The 21,558-nt window shown below is 54.6% G+C and overlaps 1 protein-coding gene across 3 annotated transcripts in view; it reads right to left on the bottom strand.

The window, feature by feature from the left end:
* The window catches only part of vill (villin-like), a 198,020-nt gene that overhangs the window by 122,204 nt on the left and 54,258 nt on the right, over positions 1–21,558 (bottom strand). Inside the window, exon 1 of one of the 3 annotated variants that reach the window (XM_085987388.1) lies at positions 5,788–6,139. The exons of the other annotated variants lie outside the window; for them this stretch is intronic. The gene's annotated coding sequence lies outside the window, so the exon portion shown is untranslated. Of the gene's footprint in view, positions 1–5,787; positions 6,140–21,558 lie in introns of those variants that run through there. 3 annotated transcript variants of the gene reach the window in all.

The following is a 21,558-nucleotide window of genomic DNA, read 5'->3' as shown; positions in this document are numbered from 1 at the left end:
GACGCCTCCGACCACGCGGTCGGGGCCGTGTTCGAGCAGTGGGTTAATGGCGCGTGGCAGCCACTTGCCTTCTACAGCTGCCAACTGCGCCCCCCGGAGGTCAAATGCTCCACTTTCGACCGCGAGCTTCTCGCGCTCCACCTGTCGGTCCGCCATTTCAGGTTCCTCCTGGAAGGCCGCCCCTTCACCGCGTACGTGGACCAGAAGCCACTCACATACGCGATGGCCAAGCACACTGAACCCTGGTCCGCTCGGCAGCAACGCCAGCTCGCGGCCGTGTCCGAGTTTACCACGGACATCCAGCACGTCTCCGGTAGAAACAACGTTGTCGCCGACTGTCTTTCCCGTCCCGCCATCTGCGCGAATCACCTCGCGGTCGACTACGCGCAACTAGCAGCGGCCCAGCTCACGGACCCAGGCCTCCTCTCGGCGGCTACCAGCCTGCCAGGGCTACGCCTAGCCAAGGTCGTGCACGGGCCCGAAGCCACGGCAGTTACTTGCGACATCACACTCAGCCAGCCCAGGCCGGTCGTCCCTGAAACCTGGCGCCGCCGCGTCTTCGACGCGCTCCACGGGCTCTCCCACCCGGGTTCCCGCGCGTCCGTTAAACTCCTCTCCCAGCGTTTCGTCTGGCGCGGCCTCAGCAGAGATGTTCGGACTTGGGCCACCACCTGCCTCGCCTGCCAACGGGCTAAGGTACAACGGCATACAAAAGCACCCCTGGGAGACTTCGAGGTACCCAGCCGCCGCTTCGACCACGTACACGTCGACATCGTCGGGCCCCTGCCGCCATCGCAAGGCCAGACTTATCTCCTCACGATGGTCGACCGCTACACACGCTGGCCTGAGGCAGTGCCGCTGACCTCCACCACCACAGCCGACATCGCCAGGGCGTTCGTTAACACCTGGGTAGCGAGGTTCGGCGTACCGGCCGACATAACCTCCGACAGAGGCGCCCAGTTCACCTCCGAACTCTGGACGGCCACAGCACGCAACCTCGGGGTGACGCTCCACCGAACCACGGCGTACCACCCGCAGGCCAACGGGCTTTGTGAACGCTTCCACCGGTCACTCAAGGCCTCACTCCGCGCCGGCCTGCAGGACAGTACCTGGACTGACCGCCTACCGTGGGTACTACTAGGCCTACGCACCGCGGTCAAAGAAGACCTCCAGTCCTCGGCAGCGGAGTTAGTCTACGGACAACCGCTGCGCGTCCCAGGCGAATTCCTTCCGGAGGCTACCACGCCTTGGTCGGCCGACCAGCAGCGGCTCAACTTTTTCTCTTCCGCTCAGCAGTTCGCCCCACTTCCGGTCAACCGACACGGCGAACTCGCACCTCACGTTCCGCCAAATTTACAGCAGGCGCGCTTCGTCTTCGTGCGACACGACGCGCACCGCGGACCCCTGCGACCCCCGTACGACGGGCCGTATGAAGTACTACAAACCGGGGACAAGGTCTTCAAGCTGCGACTCGGCGACAGGGTCGAGACAGTCTCCATCGACCGGCTCAAACCAGCACACACAGAACCAGGGGAACAGGTCCCCGTGGCCCGGCCTCCAACTAGAGGCCGTCCTGCCAGCAAGCCAGCACAGCCGGCGGCGAACCGCCAGGCCCCGCCAACTAGACCGGCGATCACGCAGAGCCGCTGCGGCAGAACCATCAGACCACCGTCACGACTCGTCCACTCCTCCTAAGCGGATTCTGGGGGGAGCTCTGTGGCGACACGCCACCACTGGACACAATCCGCTCACGGCGGTACGGACAGTTTAAGCAGACACCCCCAACCGGGGGCCCTTTCCTCCAGCAACTTGTTTCCCACAGGGACAGGCTGCCGGGAGCACTTCCTGTCTGGGGAGTATTTAAGTCAGGCGCGGGCTCTTCCAGTTCCTGTTTTGCCATGAGGCTGAAATAAAAAGCTGTTGTTTTACTAGCTCTGGTCTCGACTCCCACGTTTGCCGCGGTATCTCAACAATATTACATTTGGTCCCCTCATCCAAATCATTGATATAGATTGTGAATAGCTGAGGCCCAAGCACTGATCCTTGCGGTACCCCAACAGCCTGCCAAGGTAGAGAGGCGGAGAGGTTTAGGGAGTGTTACGATGGTTTGAGGAGGGGTCTCTTAGTAACTGTATAGTTACACACACCCTCCACACACACCCTCCTCACACACACACACTCCTCACACACACTCACACCCTCCTCACACTCACACACTCCTCACACTCACACACACCCTCCTCACACACACACCCTCCTCACACACACACACACACACACACTCCTCACACACACACAGATACAGACGGGATATGAACTCGTCACCCCTGGGTTTGCTCGTTCAGTAACATAACCGCTGGACTACCGTACCCGAACACTACATTACAGTTCTGTGCCCTATCATTACAGTACCATAACTATCACAACCCCTCATGATTTTGCACACCTCTATTAAATCTCCCCTTAACTACCTCTGCTCTGAGGCGAATAATCCCAGCTTCTCCAGTCTCTCCACATGTATAAAAGAACGTGTCACTGGGAGCTCACTATTGGAGGGGGGATGTGGCTCGAGGGAGGGAGCTGGGTGACATGGTGGGGTACAATCACCGTCTCCCGGGTTTGTACCAATCTTCCGCCGAACTTACGGCAGACGATCTGGAGAACCCCTTTCCCTGCGGGAATTCCTAGCACGTGAGTTGTCTGTGAATGAGCTTCGTTGGGAGGAAAGCGGGAGGTGGGGGCGAGGGGAGAGCGGGAAGAGAAATTAAAGAAGGACAGAAGGTAACACCTCGGCAGCATTTCTGCGAAGGAAGGCTTCCGCTGCGCGCCGGGGAGCGCGGGTCGCGGTATCGACCCCTCGCTGACCCCCGCGCCTCACGGAATTACCCCAACTCTGGTGTTTGTTTTTTGTTTTGTTTAAAGAGCGAGAACGGGAAACGAGAGCACGTTTGAGCAGCGTTGCCACGGCGAGCCACCGCACGAGACGCAGACCGCCGACGGCTCACGGGGTTCTCATCGCCGCGGTCGCCGTACTGCCACGGCGAACCATGGCAGGGCTGCTTGGCCGTGGGTCTGAGGAATCTCAGCCTGATCCAGTAGTTCCTCACTCTTAAAACAACGCTCACCTCCTTCAAAGTGCTCTCACACAAACAGTAAGCCTGAAGAATGTTGTCCACTCCCATTACAAGGGCCTCGCCCAGATTTATATTCACGGCATCCGGCCTCAGGGCTTAAGTGTTGGGGGCCCGTGTCTCGTCAACGTGCTCAGCACGAAAAAAATCACTGCACCTGAATGGCACGTTATAGAATCATACCGCAGAGAAGGAGGCCAGTCGGCCCATCGTGCCGGTGCCAGCTCTTTGTCAGAGTTAGTCCCGCCGCTCCTCTGCTCTTTCCCCCGTAACCACCCCCTTTGCAAATTTCACCCTTTCCTATATTTATCCAATCCCCCTTGTGAGAGCTACTATTGAGCCTGCTTCCGCCGCCCCTTTCCCGTGGCCGCGCGTTCCAGATCACCGCAACCCGCTGCCTAAAGGTTTTATTGACATAAAAAAATGTTTTAATTTAAAACAGCTTATCTGATCATTATCTCGCAGCTGTGTGTGGGAGCTTGCTGTGCACAAAGCCCCATGCTGATTGGCTGAGATGAAATGAGGTGGGAGGAGGCTCGTGTGGAGCAGGAACCAGTTGGGCCGAATGGCTGTAAATTCCTCATCTCCTCCTCCGGTTCTTTTGCCGATTACCTTAAATTCTGTGTCCTCTGGTTACCGACCCTTCTGCCACTGGAAAGTTTCTCCTTATTTACTCTGTCAAAACCCCATAAAATTTTGAACACCTCTATTAAATCTCCTCCTTAACCTTCTCTGCTCTAAGGAGAACAACCTCAGCTTCTCCAGTCTCTCCACATAGCTGAAGTCCCTCATCCCCAGTCCCATGCTGGTAAATCTCCTCCGCACCCTCTCTATCACCACCTAGGTAACATTGGCTACCTCCGTAGAGGGTGGCAGTAACCAGGGCTTCACCATGGCACATCGCTCTTGTCCGATGGCACACAACGGCAAGGCTTTATGGGGTGCCAGCTCGACCCCCTATATTTTGGGAATGCCAACCGAACTAGCGATGGGTGTTATTTTTTGTTTAGGGAGGGGACTTGGGGATGGGTGAGGGGCACTGAATAGCCAGCAGGTGGTCCACCCAACAACAGGAGCAGAGTCACCCTCATAACACCTGGACACGTCCTCTCGTCCCTCCACCAACCCCACCCAACCCTCCCAACCCCACCCACCTAAACCCCACCAACCCCCGCCCTACACTAACCCCAGCAAACCTCTCCCCACCAACAACCCACCGAACGCACCCACCCCCAACAAACCCCAGCACCCCCACCCCCCCCATGCCCCTCACCAACCCCCACCCCTCCACCCAACACCTCACCCCACTCCAGTGACTTGAGCACTAGAAATCTAGGCTGACGCTCCCAGTGCAGTGCTGAGGGAGAGCTGCACTGTCAGAGGTGCCGTCTTTCGGGTGATCAGGTGGGTGTAAAAGATCCCCTGGCACTATTTCGAAGAATAGCCAGGGGGTTCTCCCCGCCAACATCATTAAAACAGATTATTTATCACTTATCTCATTGCTGTTTGAGAGAGCTTGCTGTGCGCAAACTAGCTGCTGCGTTCCCGACATCACAACAGTGACTACACTCCAGCTAGTACTTCATTGGCTGCCAAGCGTTTTGGGAAATGCTGAGGTGGTGATGAAAGACGCCGCAGAAATACAAGTCTTTCTTTTTCTTTCTTCCCCCCCCCCACCCCCCGACCCTTCCCCTCCCCGAGATCTGGTATTGGCACATGGGAAGGAAAAATAAACCGGAGCAGCCCTGAGGAAGACCGCGAGGCGAAGGGACACCTCAGGTACAGAGGAAGTACAAACAGGAGGCAGAACTTCCTGACTTTCTGCCACTGCCCCGCTGGAGACTCCGTGTACCCGCGTGACGCCGAGGAAGCCCGGGATCCAGATTGTTTCTTAAAACGAAACAAACCAGAAGACCCAGTATATCCCCCTCTCACACACACTCTGGGGACATTAGGATCGGCGGGGCGGGGCCAGGGGCGGGGGGTTTGCCATTCAGCCCCTCGAGCCTACTCCCCCCACCCCCCACCCCGCCAGATCATGGCAGATCGGCACCACAACTCCAATTTACCCGCCTTCGCTCCGAATCCCTCGATACCCTGACCTGACAAAAACCTATCAATCTCAGTCTTGAAAGCTCCAACTGACCCCCAGGCATCCACAGCCTTTTTTTTGGGGGGGGTGTGCGGGGGAAAGAGAATTCCAGATTTCCACCACCCTCTGTGTGGAAAAAAAGTGTTTGCTGATTTCACTCCCGAACGTCCTAGCTGTAATTTTAAGATTGTGCCGCCTCTTGCTCTGGATTGCCGACCTACGCTCACTGACTTTTCTTCCCGTTCCGACACCCCAGCTCAAAATGGCACTGATGCATTTACTCTCAGCGAAGAATTAAACAAGGTTTCAGGCCCATTCCGGCCCCACCCCTTTCTCTACTGCAGTAACACTGCTCCGACACGGTCAAACCATTCCGTCGCTCGGTCATTTCAATCCAAGAGTCTCTCTCTCCTGGCCTGGGCACCCCCACACTGCCCCCGGCCAACACATCCCACCGCCCACCCCCCCCGACCCCTCCCACAAATCATAGAATCCAGATAGTTTTCCCTCCCTCCAGACGACAAGAGGATCGTTACAGAAACTCTGCTGAGGGTTCGCCCTTACCTTGCTTCAGAAACGGTCGCGGGTCCTGGAGATTATCCTTTCCAGAAACTTCGGTAGGTGGAAGAAGAGAAATGTAAAAAAAAGAGGCTCAGACCACACGCGCACACTCAGTGGGTTGTTTCGAGGTTACCTGCCGCTGCCTCACACACACACCTCGCTAGCACCAGTGCCGGGAGAAACTGGCTGCCTTGTGCTCAGAGCCTCTCCACACAGCCAGCTGTGACCACGCCTGTCGAACCTGCTCTTGCAGCCAAGCCAGGAGGCAGCGACAAACACTCGGATGACTCAGGATTCAATTTGTTTCCTCCGCCAATTTCCTCCTCTCCTGAAAGGGCTTGATTCGGTTTTTAAATTCCTTCATGGCCTCGCCCGCCCTGTCCCCCTCCCATCTCTGCAACCTCCTCTACAACACCCTACAATCCGCACCCACCCCCCCAACCCCCGCCACCCTCACAGACCCTCCATTCCTCCGACTCTGGCCTCACGTACAGTCCCCCCCCCGCCACCCTCACACACTTACAGACCCTCCATTCCTCCGACTCTGGCCTCACGTACAATCCCACCCCGCCCCGCCCACCCCCACCACCTTTCCTTCACCCAACCATTGGTGGCCAAGCCTTCAGCCATCTAGGCCTCCCTGCTGTGGAATTCCTTCCCTAAACCGCTATCTGCCTCGTCACCTCTCCTTCTTTAAGACCTTCCTGAAAAGCCACTTCTTTGACCGAGCTTCCGTTCACCAGCTCCGAACGCCTCCTTCTTAGGCTCGGCGTCCATTTTTTAAAATATTGCGCCTCGGTGAAGCGCCTTGGGACGTTTTGCTATGTTCAAGGCACTACATAGATGCAAGTTGTTGTTGTTGTTGCTGGTGGCGGAGGATTTCCCTGGGGACCCTCCTGCGCCTCACCAAAGTGGCCCCATTATTCTCGCACCATCCAAGGCAGTAGAATGTGGTGGGCTATTCGACTGCATGGGGCGTCGGCGTCGAACCAATACCTAGCCGGGCCTCCACAAAGGCCAGGGTTCCAGCAGTGTTGACCCAACAACGATCAAGATCAAGAGCGGGAAGCCTTGTATCTATTCCCCGCTCCCCAGGGGCAGTAACACAGGGATAAGACTTCAGGAAAGGAAACGCTGTATCCTAGATTGTTTCCCGCAGAGCCACAAAGCTCGCTCTCCCCGCCCGCTCCCTCCCTCAGAATCGAACGTAAAGGGCAAGAAAGAAAGAACTTGCATTTCTATAGCGCCTTTCACCACCTCAGGACATCCCAGAGCGTTTTACAGCCATAGAATTTCCCGACATGTAGCCACTGTTGTAATGTAGGAAACGCGGCAGCTAATTTGCACACAGCAAGATCCCACAACCAGCAACGTGATAATGACCAGATAATCTGTTTTTGTAGTGATGTTGATTGCGGGATAAATATTGGCCCCAGGACACCGGGGAGAACTCCCCTGCCATGGGCTTTTTATACCCACCTGAGAGAGCAGACGGGGCCTCGGTTTAACGTCTCATGTGAAAGACGGCACCTCCGACAGTGCTGCACCCCTTCGGCACTGCACTGGGAGTGTCAGCCTGGATTATGTTCTCTGGAGCGGGACTTGAACCCACAAAAGGTTGGGAGTGGGCCATATCTTCAGGATAAGAGAGCTAAAGGGGCCGACACCTGGGAGATAGAGTCATATAGTTATACAGCACAGAAAGAGGCCCTTCGGCCCATCGTGTCCGCGCCGGTCGTCAAGCCCGTCTATTCTAATCCCATTTTCCAGCACTTGGTCCGTAGCCTTGTATGCCATGGCGTTTCAAGTGCTCATCTTATCGACAACCCAACCTCTGGTCCGTTGACTCAAGCCCCCTGTGGATTTCCTCAACGCTTTCGCCCCCCTCCTCCTCTCTCTTCGCCCTACCATTGGTGAGCTAGTTTTCAGCTGTCCTGACATGTACTTGAAGAGGACTAATTTACAGGGCTACGGGGAAAAGATGGGGGGGTAGCAGGACTAATTGGACAAATCTTTCAAAGAGCCGGCACAGGCACGATGGGCCAAAAGGCCTCCTTCGGTCTATCACTCTATGACTCTCTCTGGAGTCCTCTCCGTAAATCCTTTTTTTTGGCTTGGGAACTAACATTCCATGATTCCACCTGCTCATTTAATTTATTTCTATTATTCATTCAGGGGATGTGGGCGTCGGTGGCAAGGCCGGCGTTTATTGCCCATCCCGAGTTGCCCTTGAGAAGGTGGTGGTGGGGGGCCTTCTTCTTGAACCGCTGGCAGCAGTTCGATAGAAATCGAGCGGCTCGCTCGGCCACTTCAGAGGGCGGTTAAGAGTCAACCACGTTGGGGTGTGGGGACTGGAGTCACGTATAGGCCCAGACCGGGTAAGGACGGCAAGATCCTGCAAATCCATTGGCAGGATAGGCGCACCAACGTCAGTGTTCTCGCTCAGGCCAACATCCCCAGCATCGAAGCTCTGACCACGCTCGATCAGCTCCGATGGACGGGTCACATTGTCCGCATGCCCGATACGAGACTCCCAAAACAAGCGCTCTACTTGGAACTCCGACATGGCAGGAGAGCCCCAGATGGGCAGAGGAAACGCTTCAAGGGCACCCTCAAAGCCTCCTTGGAAAAAGTGTAACATCCCCACTGACACCTGGGAATCCCTGGCCCAAGACCGCACAAAGTGGAGGAGAAGCATCCGGGAAGGCGCCGAACACCTCGAGTCTCTTCGCCGGGAGCAAGCGGAAGCCAAGCGCAAGGAGCGCACATCAACCCAAGCACCCCACCCAGCCGCCCCTTCAACCACCGTCTGCCCCACCTGTGACAGAGACTGTAGGTCCCGCATTGGACTCATCAGTCACCTGAGAACTCATTTTTAATGTGGAGGCAAGTCATCCTCGGTTCTGAGGGACTGCCTAAGAAGAAAGAAGAGAGACCCAGACCGGGTAAGGACGGCAGGTTTCCTTCCCTGAAGGGACATTAGTGAACCAGACAGGGTTTATACGACAATCCGACAGCTTCACGGTCACATTTACTGAGGCCAGCTTTTTATTTCCAGATTTTCTTTAAAACTGAATTGAAATGCTCAAATTGGCACCGTGGGACTTGCGCTCACATACTCTGGATTATCAGTCCAGTAACAAAAACCACAACACTATCATTCCTGGCACTTCATGCATGGCCCCTAATTAGCTTATTTTATTTTAATTGGTTGTTGACAAGTCGAATCACAATATTAGCCGACAGAGCCTATTAATAGCTGGAGTTAGGGTACAGATCAGCCAAGATCTAATTGAATGGCGAATCAGGCTCGAGGGGCTGAATGGCCTCCTCCTATGGTTGACAATCCGTTGCCAGGAATTACAGATTAATCTCCTGGAACGCTCTACCTGAAAAGGTGGTGGAAATCGATTCCATCAATAATTTTAAAAGGGAGTTGGCTGGGTACTGGAGGATGAGGAACTCACAGGGTTATGGGACTAATAGCGAGGGAGTGGGACTGAGCACGACTGCTCTTTCAAAGAGCCAGCACAGGCACGACAGGCCTCCTTCTGTGCTGTAAGTTACTACGGGGGGAAAAATGGGTTGCTTTGCGCCTCCCGTTACTGCCCCCGGGGGGGGGGGGGGGAGGGGTGCTAACGGGGCGCAAATCCCCTAGCGTTTGGGTGCGGCGCTGCTAACGCCTCCTGCAAAATTCAGTGGGAGGTTAGTGGCGCCGGTAGCCGGTAGCGCCCCGCGGCGCTGCGCCTCCGGCGATGACGTCATCACCCTGCGCAGCGCCCCTCTCGCGGCCCGGATGCAAACTCCGCTTGCGCCCCCTGACCTACCGCCAGATGATATGTCCGACAGGGTCAGGGTGGCGTTTTTGCAGCCGCGGCGGCGCTAGTTAACGGGCAGGTGTCGGGCGGCCATTTTTTTCGGGCCGACTGCCCCCCTTCCCCTTTTTTACGCGGGGTGCTGGCTGCAACTCCTCTCGAGTGACAGGCTGCTTTCCTGGTACCCCACTCCCCGGTGGTCCGGCATGGAACCCGGTGCGCGCAGCGCTAGGCCCCTCCCGTTTAATCAGGGGAGGGAGGACTGCAGTACCGTGGCGCTATGTGCCTGCGCGCGTGGTGCTGTTGCATGTAGTGCCCCGATATTCACTTGCAGCGCCCCAGGAAGGAGATGGAGCACTTCCAGTAGCCCTGCCTCCTGCTTGGGGCGCTACCACTCAATTTACGATGCAGGGGCACTAACTTTTTCGGGGCGCTATGGGCCCCACCGAATATTTCCCCCCTATAAATCTATACAGCTGCGAGCAACACCTAGGAGAAAAATCATAGGGGCATTTAAGAAAATTGGGCGTTTTTTCATTTTTTGTGAATACTTCTGTTTGTTAGTTATAAAAATATTGGAGATGCGAAAGATGGCCCTTTGAGAGTCAAGAATCATCCAATTGGGTAATGAAGAGTCTGTTCACTTTCCAATTGGTCGCACGAAGGCGGGCGCCGTGAGGATGGACGTGTCTGGCAAACAATGGCGGGAGAATATGGGGAGGCAGGAGGTCACGTGATGAAACCTCCAGGATTATGTCCAACCAGAGATGGCAACCCGACCTATGCCAGTCCCTATGATCCTTTCTGGTGACCCCTAACTGGTTACCAGGCTGGGGTGTGATGTAGGCCCTTTGACATGGTTACCAGGCTGGGGTGTGATGTGGACTCGTTGCCCGGGTTACCGGGCTGGGGTGCGATGTAGGCCCATTGACTGGGTTACCGGGCTGGCATGTGATGAAGGCCCTTTGACTGGGTTATCGGGCTGGGGTGCAATGTAGGCCCATTGACACGGTTACCAGGGTGGGGTGTGATGTAGGCCCGTTGCCCAGGTTACCAGGCTGGGGTGTGATGTAGGCCCGTTGACAGGGTTACCGAGCTGCGGTGTGATGTAGGCCTGTTGTCACGGTTACCGGGCTGGGGTGTGATGTAGGCCCGTTGACATGGTTACTGGGCTGGGGTGTGATGTAGGCCCGTTGACACGTTTACCGGGCTGGGGTGTGATGTAAGCCCGTTGCCCGGGTTACCGGGCTGGGGTGCGATGCAGGCCTGTTGACAGGGTTACCGAGCTGGGGTGTGATGTAGGCCCGTTGTCACGGTTACCGGGCTGGGGTGTGATGTAGGCCCGTTGACATGGTTACTGGGCTGGGGTGTGATGTAGGCCCGTTGACACGGTTACCGGGCTGGGGTGTGATGTAGGCCCGTTGTCAGGGTTTCTGGGCTTGGGTACAACGTAGGCCCATTGCCTGGGTTACCGGGCTGGTGTGTGATGTAGGCCCGTTGCCCGGGTTACCGGGCTGGGGTGTGATGTAGGCCCGTTGCCCGGGTTACCGGGCTGGGTTGTGATGTAGGCCCATTGACACGGTTACTGGGCTGGGGTGTGATGTAGGCCCGTTGCCCCGGATACCGGGCTAGGGTGTGATGTAGGCACGTTGCCCGGCTTACCGGGCTGGGGTGCGATGTAGGCCCGTTGACATGGTTACCGGGCTGGGGTGCGATGTAGGCCCGTTGACACGGTTACCGGGCTGGGGTGCGATGTAGGCCCGTTGACACGGTTACCGGGCTGGGGTGTGATGGAGGCCTGTTGACACGGTTACAGGGCTGAGGTGCGATGTAGGCCCATTGACACGGTTACCGGGCTGGGGTGCGATGCAGGCCCGTTGACACGGTTACCGGGCTGGGGTGCGATGTAGGCCCGTTGACACGGTTACCGGGCTGGGGTGCGATGGAGGCCCGTTGACACGGTTGCCAGAGTGCTGACAGCGCCCACGGAACCGTTACCCAGCGAAGAGTTTTCAGGAAAGGACATGGAGGGGAGAGAGGTGGACAAACAAATGCCAGAGCCCGAAATCTTAAAACAAGGCCCACTCACTCCTGGACCCTATAACCATTAGGGGTAGCCAACTCTGGTCGGACGCATTCCTGCAGGTTTCATCACATGACCTCCAACCTCTAAATCCCCTGCCCTTTCAAACAGTCCTTTTTTCCTCCTCACCAATACTTTCTATAATTTATAAACAAAAGTGTTCAAAGAAACTGTAAAAAAACAAACAAGTCGTTTTAATTCCCCCATGATGTTTCTCCCAGAGTTGCTCACAGCAGTGTGCTGGAGATTAATCTTTAATTCCCACAGACTCCAGGACAATCCTTCAAAGAAAGAAGGAACTTGCATTTCTATAGCGCCTTTCACCACCTCAGGATGTCCCAAAGCGCTTTACAGCCAATGAAGTACTTTTTGAAGTGTAGTCACTGTTGTAATGTACAAAACGCAGCAGCCAATTCGCACACAGCAAGCTCCCACAGACAGTAACGTGATAATGTCCAGATCATCTGATTTTTAGTGATGTTGGTTGAGGGATCAATATTGGCCAGGACACTGGGGATAACTCCCCTGCTCTTCTTCGAAATAGTGGCTGTGGGATCTATTAGGAGCACCTGTGAGGGCAGACAGGGCCTCAGTTCAACGTCTCATCCGAAAGATGGCACCTCCGACAGCGCAGCGCTCCCTCAGCACTGCACTGGGAGTGTCCACCTGGAATATGTGCTCAAGTCTCTGGAGTGAGACTTGAATCCAAAAGTCAATAAGCTCCACATTGTTTTAAACACACACACACACAAAGCCCAACGAATCTTGACACGTTTACAACCATGTGGAAATAAGCCAACAGTACTTCAGCAGTACTATGACAGAATCTGACTAAAACATGGTAACCTGTGGCAACAAGAACTCCCATCATCCCAATAGAATTACTGGTGTTTTAAATGCCCTGACACACACACACATACCTTCACACTTACTCTTGTAAAAACTTGATTCTCCACATTTTAGTTCGCTTTCTTCACCTCGAAACCTGATTGGCTTCCTGCTCGGCTTCTCACTGCATATAATTACCCCTCCCACCACCTTCTCTCCCTTCCTTCAGTCTCCCGAGGTCACGTACACCAGCAGCCATCTTGCAGGCTTGAGCTGGATTCTTTCTGAGGCGAGTCACCCGAGACTCATTCCTTCCCAAGTGACCCTGAAACTCAGGAGATCCCTCGTTTCCCTCGGATTTTCCTTCCTTTCGCAATCTACAGCCTTCTAAGAGCAAGACTTGGGAGTCACAGGTGTTCTGAACTGCGAACCTTGACCCTTCACCTTGGTTTCTCAATTTATAGAAAAAACAGGCACCAAAAAACTTATTTTTTTAATTCAGTCTCAGGCTGTGGTGTTTGTGGCATTTATTGCCCATCCCCAGTTGCCATGGATACAACCGAGTGGCTTGCTCGGCCACTTCAGAGGGCAGTCACGAGTCAAACACGTAGGGTGTGTGGGACTGGAGTCACATATAGGCCCAGATCGTGTAAGGGCGGCAGGTTGCCTTCCCTATGGGGTCAGCCGTGGCTTAGTGGGCAGCACTCTCGACTCTGAGTCAGAAGGTTGTAGGTTCATAGTCCCGCTCCAGAGACTTGAGCACATAATCTAGGCTGACACTCCCAGTGCAGTACTGAGGGAGTGCTGCACTGTTGGAGGTGAAGTTAAACCGAGGCCCCGTCTGCTCTCTCAGGCGGATGTAAAAGATCCCAAGGCACTATTTCCACAACACTCCCCGGTGTCCTGGCCAATATTTATCTCTCAACCCCAACATCACTAAAACAGGTCATTCTCACAGTGCTGTTTGTGGGAGCTTGCTGTGCGCAAATTGGCTGCTGTGTTTCCTACAAAGTGGCTACACTCCAAAAAAGTACTTCATTGACTGTAAAGCACTTGGGGACATGAAAGGCACTATATAAATGCAAGTTTTATAAAGGACAAGTTTTTAACGACAAACCTTCATGGTCACTTCGACTGATATCTCCTTATTGACTCTATCAAAACCCTTCATGATTTCGAACGCCTCTATCAAATCTCGCCTTAGCCTTCTCTGCTCTAAGGAGAACAACCCCAGCTTCTCCAGTCTCTCCACGTGACTGAAGTCCCGCGTGCCTGGTACCATCTTGTTCCTCGTGCTGGCTCGACTCTCACAAGGGCCCTTTAGCTAGTGCAGAGAGACAGGCGTTGCCTCCATCCAGGGGGGTTTTGGCCACTAATTGAGGAACAAATAGCCTTCAGGCCCCTCAGTCTGCGCTCCTGAGAAGTTACCCTGCCCTCCCACTACACTATCCTTCCCTGGGTGTAGCCTTAAGAAATATTTGGTGCAGCAATGCATGAGAAGGAATGCGCTGGAGGAAATTATGTAAAACCCACATCAGGAATTGGAAGCATTTAATTCGATACAGATACTCGCACAGAAGGGCAGGGTTTCTGTACTGCTAGTCACTTCTCGCTCGATGAAAGTATGAGAGCCCTCCCTGCTACATGGTTCCTTTACAAGACTAAAGAGACCTGGATGTGGGGTAGGGTTGTGGGGGGTGATTGAGACAGTAGTCATGGTGCTTGGGTGCAGTGGACATTTCTTCTATTATTCATTCTTGAGAGGTGGGCGTCACTGGCAAGGCTGGCATTTATTGCCCATCCCTAATTGCCCTTGAGAAGGTGGTGGTGAGCCGCCTTCTTGAACCGCTGCAGTCTTTGTGGTGAAGGGCCTCCCACAGTACTGTTAGGGAGGGAGTTCCAGGATTTTGACCCAGCGACGACATATTTCCAAGTCAGGATGGTGTGTGGCTTGGAGGGGAACTTGGAGGTGGCGGTGTTCCCATGCGCCTGCTGCCCTTGTCCTTCTAGGCAGTAGAGGTCGTGGGTTTGGGATGCACTGTGGAAGAATGCTGAGTGCTTGTTGGGCTCAAAGGCAAATTGTCATTCCAACCTCTCCTCTTTCGTTAAGCCTTTGTGATTTGGGTCTCAGCTCAGGTAACAGGAGAGACACCACAATGGGCCTCAGCATCCCTAAAGACAGAGGAGGGGGGAAAAAAGTCCGCCATTGATCGCACTCCTGATCTCTGACTCCTGCCCAGGTGAGGTCGAGGACAAGGCCACGGTCAAACAGTCCATCGGGCCTGGGGGCTGGATACTACTCCTCGTGACTTCTGCCCGGACGCCCCCTGACCCCGCCATGACCCTCACCCGTTTCCCACCCCGGGTCATTTCCCATCCACGGCGGGATTCCCACCGCCAACGGGAACAGCGGGCGGAGCTTTGGCAAACAAAGAGGCAGCGAGGCAACTTAAAAAGAGGCAGAGGAGCGCCCCCCCAAAGACAAAATCGAAAAGTTATTCCCAGGCCTCAGCGCGGCTTAAAAAGGTAAGTTTGTGGGGCAGAAATGGAGAAGGGAAAGGGGGGAGAGAGCCTCTATTCGGCCCACTCTCTCCCTGTTGAAACAGTTTTAGGGGTCTTCCCGTCCTATTCTGGGCCTACTGTCCTGGTGGGAGGGTGTGGGGTGGGTTGGATAACAGCCAGGGCTGGCTTGGTCTTGATCGCTGGCCGGTGGGTGATGCCAGAGGGCAGAATTACGCTTGGTTGTGACGGCCTCTGTGGTGGAATAGCCTGACAACACTCGGGCGCCGATTGGCCGCTGGGACGAGACTCCCGAGCGTGCCCGTGGGGGGTTGAGGCTTCGGCCGCCCTTTAGAAGAGGAGAGGGGTTGTGGGGTGAAGGGGAAGTGAGGAATAATTTGGCAGAGAGCAAGAGAGAAAATAAAAGCAATATGCCCGCAGCCCACAGCAACCCTTCGAGCCCTGACACTGCCAGCTTGTTAGGAGACAGCAGCTGTTTCTTCCCCGATGTGCTGATTTCAGCAGGAATACACAGCACGCTAAATAATTCCACAAGGCCTGCTGGATCACAAGGCTGTTCCCGACATTAGTGCTCCGAGCCGCAGACAATGGAGGCTGCACTCTGGCCTCGGGTCTTGTCTGACCGCCCCTCCCCACCCCCCCAACACAACAACAACGGCAATCTGGGCGAGGGGCTCAGGTGGTGTATATATAGAATAACAAATACCCATTGGCTGTCCTGGGAACAGGAGGAGGCCATTCAACCCCTCGAACATGCTCCACCTTTCAATCAGATCACGGCTGATTCCAGCCTGTAACTCACTCCCGGGTATCCATTTATTCTATATATAAACCCCCTGAACCCCTCGATTAGATTCCAGTCTATAACTCACTCCCGGGTATCCATTATTCTATATATAAACCCCCTGAACCCCTCGATTAGATTCCAGTCTGTAACTCACTCCCGGATATCCATTATTCTATATATAAACCCCCTGAACTCCTCGATTAGATTCCAGTCTGTAACTCACTCCTGGGTATCCATTATTCTATATATAAGCCCCCTGAACCCCTCGATTAGATTCCAGCCTGTAACTCACTCCCGGATATCCGTTATTCTATATATAAACCCCCTGAACTCCTCGATTAGATTCCAGTCTGTAACTCACTCCTGGGTATCCATTATTCTATATATAAACCCCCTGAACCCCTCGATTAGATTCCAGCCTGTAACTCACTCCCAGGTATCCATTATTCTATATATAAACCCCCTGAACCCCTCGATTAGATTCCAGCCTGTAACTCACTCCCGGGTATCCATTGTTCTATATAAAAAAAACCTGAACCCTGTGGTAAACCACTGTTTGTATTCCACTGTGTACATGCCTGTACATGTCTCGGCTGACTCCTCCCACGAGTCCAGGTATAAAGGTGACTGCTCCACAGTCCCTCTGTATTCTGGACCGGTCGACCACTCGAGGCACACCTTCATTCTCTTGTTAATAAAAGCCTGTTAGTTACTCGCTTAATCTCAGTCTTTTGAGTTATTGATAGCGCGCATCAAACCCCTCGATTAGATTCCAGCCTGTAACTCACTCCCGGATATCCATTATTCTATACATATAAACGCCCTGAACCCCTCAATTAGATTCCAGCCTGTAACTCACTCCCGGGTATCCATTATTCTATATGTAAACCCCCTGAACCCCTCGATTAGATTCCAGCCTGAGGACACTTGCGAAACTCAGCCTGTCTCTCTCTTTGCATAGAATGATATAGAATCTGCAACACAGAAAAAGGCCATTCGGCCCCAATGTTTATACTCCCCCCACTCTAATTTCCTCCAACCACAGCCTTCCAGCTCTGGGCTGTAGCTGCAGTTGGCGTGTGCGTGAGGCAGGTTGGAAGTGAGAGGATGAAATGGGACGGGTTAGGAGTCTGTCTGCGGGGAAGAGAGAGAGAGACTGAGGCCGGACTTTTGCCGGCGCTCAGAGGGCGGGATTGGAGGCGGGTCAGAGGTTAAACTCGCTATGATTGACGGCGGGTTCCGAACCCGCCGTGATCCCGCCTCCACACAACTTTCCCAAGTGTCGGGTCTCCGATTTGCAAACGGACCCGACACCAAGCGGCGGGGAAGGGATTAAAGGCCCTGAGCTGCCTATTAAGTGGTACTTTAGAGCTATTTTCACAGGGCTTTTAGATTTTCCAGCTTCTGGGTCGGGTTTCACGACGTTCTGACAACCCGCCAGGTAAGTGTGGCGTGAACACCAGCGAGCTGGAGACTTCACAGCTGCAACTGCAGTGTAAAAGCTGCACTCTCAAATCTGGTCATTTAGAAATCTGTGAGGTTGGTGACTGAGTAATTTGGGGGGCACATTCTGTGTTTAGGCTGCAAGTATCTGTTGTGCACTATAGATCCACTGTAACCTGCATTGCTGGATTTTAAAGGCGCACTCACTCTAAACTGTGCCACTTCAAATTGTCAGCACACAGATGGCAGCGATGCCAAAACCTTTGTTCTACATCAATTTATTACAATATTGGCAAAGAACAGAAACTTTACAAATAAATCTATCATAACACCCAAGTGAGAACCCTTGTGATTATTAACGTGACATCTTCCTTATCTGAGGAAGGATGTTCTTGCCATGGAGGGAGTGCAGCGAAGATTCACCAGACTGATACCTGGGATGGCAGGAATGGCGTATGAGGAGAGATTGGGTCGATTAGGCTTATACTCGCTGGAGTTTAGAAGAATGAGAGGGGATCTCATTGAAACGTATAAAATTCTAACAGGACTAGACAGACTAGAAGCAGGAAGGATGTTCCCGATGGCGGGAGAGTCCAGAACCAGGGGTCACAGTCTAAGGATAAGGGGTAAGCCATTTAGGACAGAGATGAGGAGGAATTTCTTCACCCAGAGAGTGGTGAACCTGTGGAATTCTCTACCACAGAAGGCAGTTGAGGCCAACTTATTAAATATATTCAAGAAGGAGTTGGATATATTTCTTAAGGCTAAAGGGATCAAGGGCTATGGGGAGAAAGCAGGGACAGGGTACTGAATTTGGATGATCAGCCATGATCTCATTGAATGGCGGAGCGGGCTCGAGGGGCCGAATGGCCTACTCCTGCTCCTATCTTCTATGTTTCTATGTTAACAGCATGCAGGGAGCCCTCATCGGAGCGGGGAGCAGCTTTAGGTTTTTTGCACTGCCATACCTGCAGCAGCCAGCACTTCAGGGAACAAAACGGAAATGAATCGGCAGAGGGGGACATGGCCCCTTTAAATAGTCAGTCCAACATCGCTTCATCGGACGCGAGCAGCTGACCCGCACCCAGCTAGTGCCTTGGAGAACCCGCACGTCGGCCTTAACAAGGCCAATCAACGCAAAAACTTCAACTGCAGGGCGGCGGGGGCCAGGGGTGGGTCCGGGACCCACCACCATCCTGCCCCCAGGCGCAAAATCGCGGCCTGAGTGTCAGCTGGTAGCACCCTTGCCTCTGAGTCAGAAGGTTGTGGGGTTCAAGTCCCACTGCAGAGACTTGAGCACAAAAATCTAGGCTGACGCTCCAGTGCAGTGCTGAGGGAGTGCTGCACTGTCTGAGGTGCCGTCTTTCAGATGAGACGTTAAACCGAGGCTCCGTCTGCTCTCTCAGGTGGACATAAAAGATCCCACGGCACTATTTCGAAGAAGAGCAGGGGAGTTCTCCCCGGTGTCCTGGGGCCATTATTTATCCCTCAATCAACACCACTAAAAGCAGGTTATCTGGTCATTATCACATTGCTGTTTTGCGGGAGCTTGCTGTGCGCAAATTGGCTGCCGTGTTTCCCTACATTACAACAGTGACTACACTTCAAAAAGTACTTCATTGGCTGTAAAGTGCTTTGGGACGTCCGAGGGATGTGAACGGCGCTATAGAAATGCAAGTCTTTCTTTCTTGCCGATAAAACCTAGTAGGCCAGGATTCCAGCTAGTAACTCCCTCCCAGGTATCCAACATTCTCTGTAACCCAGCCGACAATGGTCAGCCTGCTTCCCGTCAGCTGACCTTTGACTCTTTGCCCGCCCGTGTTACACACCAATGCTGACTGGTCCAGTCACGAAGGAGATGTCTGTTTCGGAAAGACTGGGGCTAAAAGGGTTAAATTATGAGGACAGGTTGCATAAACTAGGCTTCCCTCGAGTAGAGAAGATTAAGGGGCGATCCAATTGAGGTGTTTGAGATGATTAGAGGAGTTGATCGGGTAGACAGAGAGAAACTATTTCCTCTGGTGAGGGGAGTCCAGAACAAGAGGGCATAACCTTAAACCTAGAGCTAGGCCGTTCAGGGGTGATGTGAGGAAGCACTTCTTCACACGAAGGGTGGTAGAAATCTGGAGCTCTCTCCCTCAAAAAGCTGTTGAGGCTGGGGGGTCAATTGAAAATTTCAAAACTGCGATTGATAAGATCTTTATTTGGTAAGGGTTTTAAGGGTTACGGAACCAAGGCGGGTAAATGGAGTTAAGGTAAAGATCAGCCACGATCTAATTGAATGGCGGAACATGCTCGAGGGGCTGAATGGCCTCCTTCCTCTGTTCCTTCCTTCCTAACTGTCCTGTGTGTAGCTCCACACCCCCACCCCACCCCACCCTCCCCGCCACTCCCTCCCCGCCACCTTTCTGAAACTCACAGAATTTTTGTCAGTAAATGTCAAGTAAAGTAATTTTTAATAGGATTTATGAACTCCTGCTCAGAGCTTGGCAACAGGATGAAAGGCATTATTGTAGGGTGGCCACTCTGACATTAGGTTAGGCACGGGGGGTGGGGGGAGGAGGGGGAGGGAATAATAATGGAGCTGCTGTTGCCACGGTAACAGAGCGCAAAAAGAAAGCAAGGCGGGGTCGTGTCCAAAAAAAATAAGGGGCAATATATTTTAGTGCCTTTTCTACAATTGCAGGTAGTCCTGGATGCACCATCTTTCTCGTTTAACTTTTTAAAATTAAAATAAAAATTTATAAAAAGTAAAATGATCTCTTTTCCTTCTCGCCTGCATGGCCTTGATCCTGGAGGTGAGAGGCCTGGTCTGAGGCCTGCTCTGTCAGGAGGTGAGAGGCCTGGTCCCCGAGGCCTGCTGGGTCAGGAGGTGAGAGGCCTGGTCCCCGAGGCCTGCTCTGTCAGGAGGTGAGAGGCCTGGTCCCCGAGGCCTGCTCTGTCAGGAGGTGAGAGGCCTGGTCCCCGAGGCCTGCTGGGTGAGGAGGTGATAGGCCTGGTCCCCGAGGCCTGCTCTGTCAGGAGGTGAGGGGCCTGGTCCCCGAGGCCTGCTCTGTCAGGAGGTGAGAGGCCTGGTCCCCGAGGCCTGCTCTGTCAGGAGGTGAGAGGCCTGATCCCCGAGGCCTGCTCTGTCAGGAGGTGAGAGGCCTGGTCCCCGAGGCCTGCTCTGTCAGGAGGTGAGAGGCCTGGTCCCCGAGGCCTGCTCTGTCAGGAGCTGAGAGGCCTGGTCCCCGAGGCCTGCTCTGTCAGGAGCTGAGAGGCCTGGTCCCCGAGGCCTGCTCTGTCAGGAGCTGAGAGGCCTGGTCCGAGGCCTGCTCTGTCAGGAGGTGAGAGGCCTGGTCTGAGGCCTGCTCTGTCAGGAGGTGAGAGGCCTGGTCCCCAAGGCCTGCTCTGTCAGGAGGTGAGAGGCCTGGCCCGAGGCCTGCTCTGTCAGGAGGTGAGAGGCCTGGCCCGAGGCCTGCTCTGTCAGGAGGTGAGAGGCCTGATCCGAGGCCTGCACTGTCAGGAGGTGAGGGGCCTGGTCTGAGGCCTGCTCTGTCAGGGGGTGAGAGGCCTGGTCCCCGAGGCTTGCTCCGTCAGGAGGTGAGAGGCCTGGTCTGAGGCCTGCTGGGTCAGGAGGTGATAGGCCTGGTCCCCGAGGCCTGCTCTGTCAGGAGGTGAGAGGCCTGGCCCGAGGCCTGCTCTGTCAGGAGGTGAGAGGCCTGGCCTGAGGCCTGCTCTGTCAAGAGGTGAGAGGCCTGGTCCGAGGCCTGCCCTGTCGGGAGCTGAGAGGCCTGATCCGAGGCCTGCACTGTCAGGAGGTGAGAGGCCTGGCCCGAGGCCTGCTCTGTCAGGAGGTGAGAGGCCTGGCCCGAGGCTTGCACTGTCAGGAGGTGAGAGGCCTGGTCCGAGGCCTGCTCTGTCAGGAGGTGGGAGGCCTGGTCCCCGAGGCCTGCTCTGTCAGGAGGTGAGAGGCCTGGTCCCCGAGGCCTGCTCTGTCAGGAGGTGAGAGGCCTGGTCCAAGGCCTGCTCTGTCAGGAGGTGAGAGGCCTGGTCCAAGGCCTGCTCTGTCAGGAGCGGAGAGGCCTGGTCCCTGAGGCCTGCACTGTCAGGAGGTGAGAGGCCTGGCCCGAGGCCTGCTCTGTCAGGAGCAGAGAGGCCTGGTCTGAGGCCTGCTCTGTCAGGAGGTGAGAGGCCTGGTCTGAGGCCTGCTCTGTCAGGAGGAGAGAGGCCTGGTCCCCGAGGCCTGCTTTGTCAGGAGGTGAGGCCTGGTCCTAGGCCTGCTCTGTCAGAAGGTGAGAGGCCTGGTCCCCGAGGAC

Source organism: Somniosus microcephalus, chromosome 5 (assembly GCF_052327205.1).
Source record: "Somniosus microcephalus isolate GS21.2 chromosome 5, FLI_Smic_1.0, whole genome shotgun sequence".
In the NCBI taxonomy this organism is placed as follows: Eukaryota; Metazoa; Chordata; class Chondrichthyes; order Squaliformes; family Somniosidae; genus Somniosus; species Somniosus microcephalus.
The sequence above is the reverse complement of the archived record's forward strand: the minus strand, read 5'-3'. Positions and strand labels throughout refer to the sequence as shown.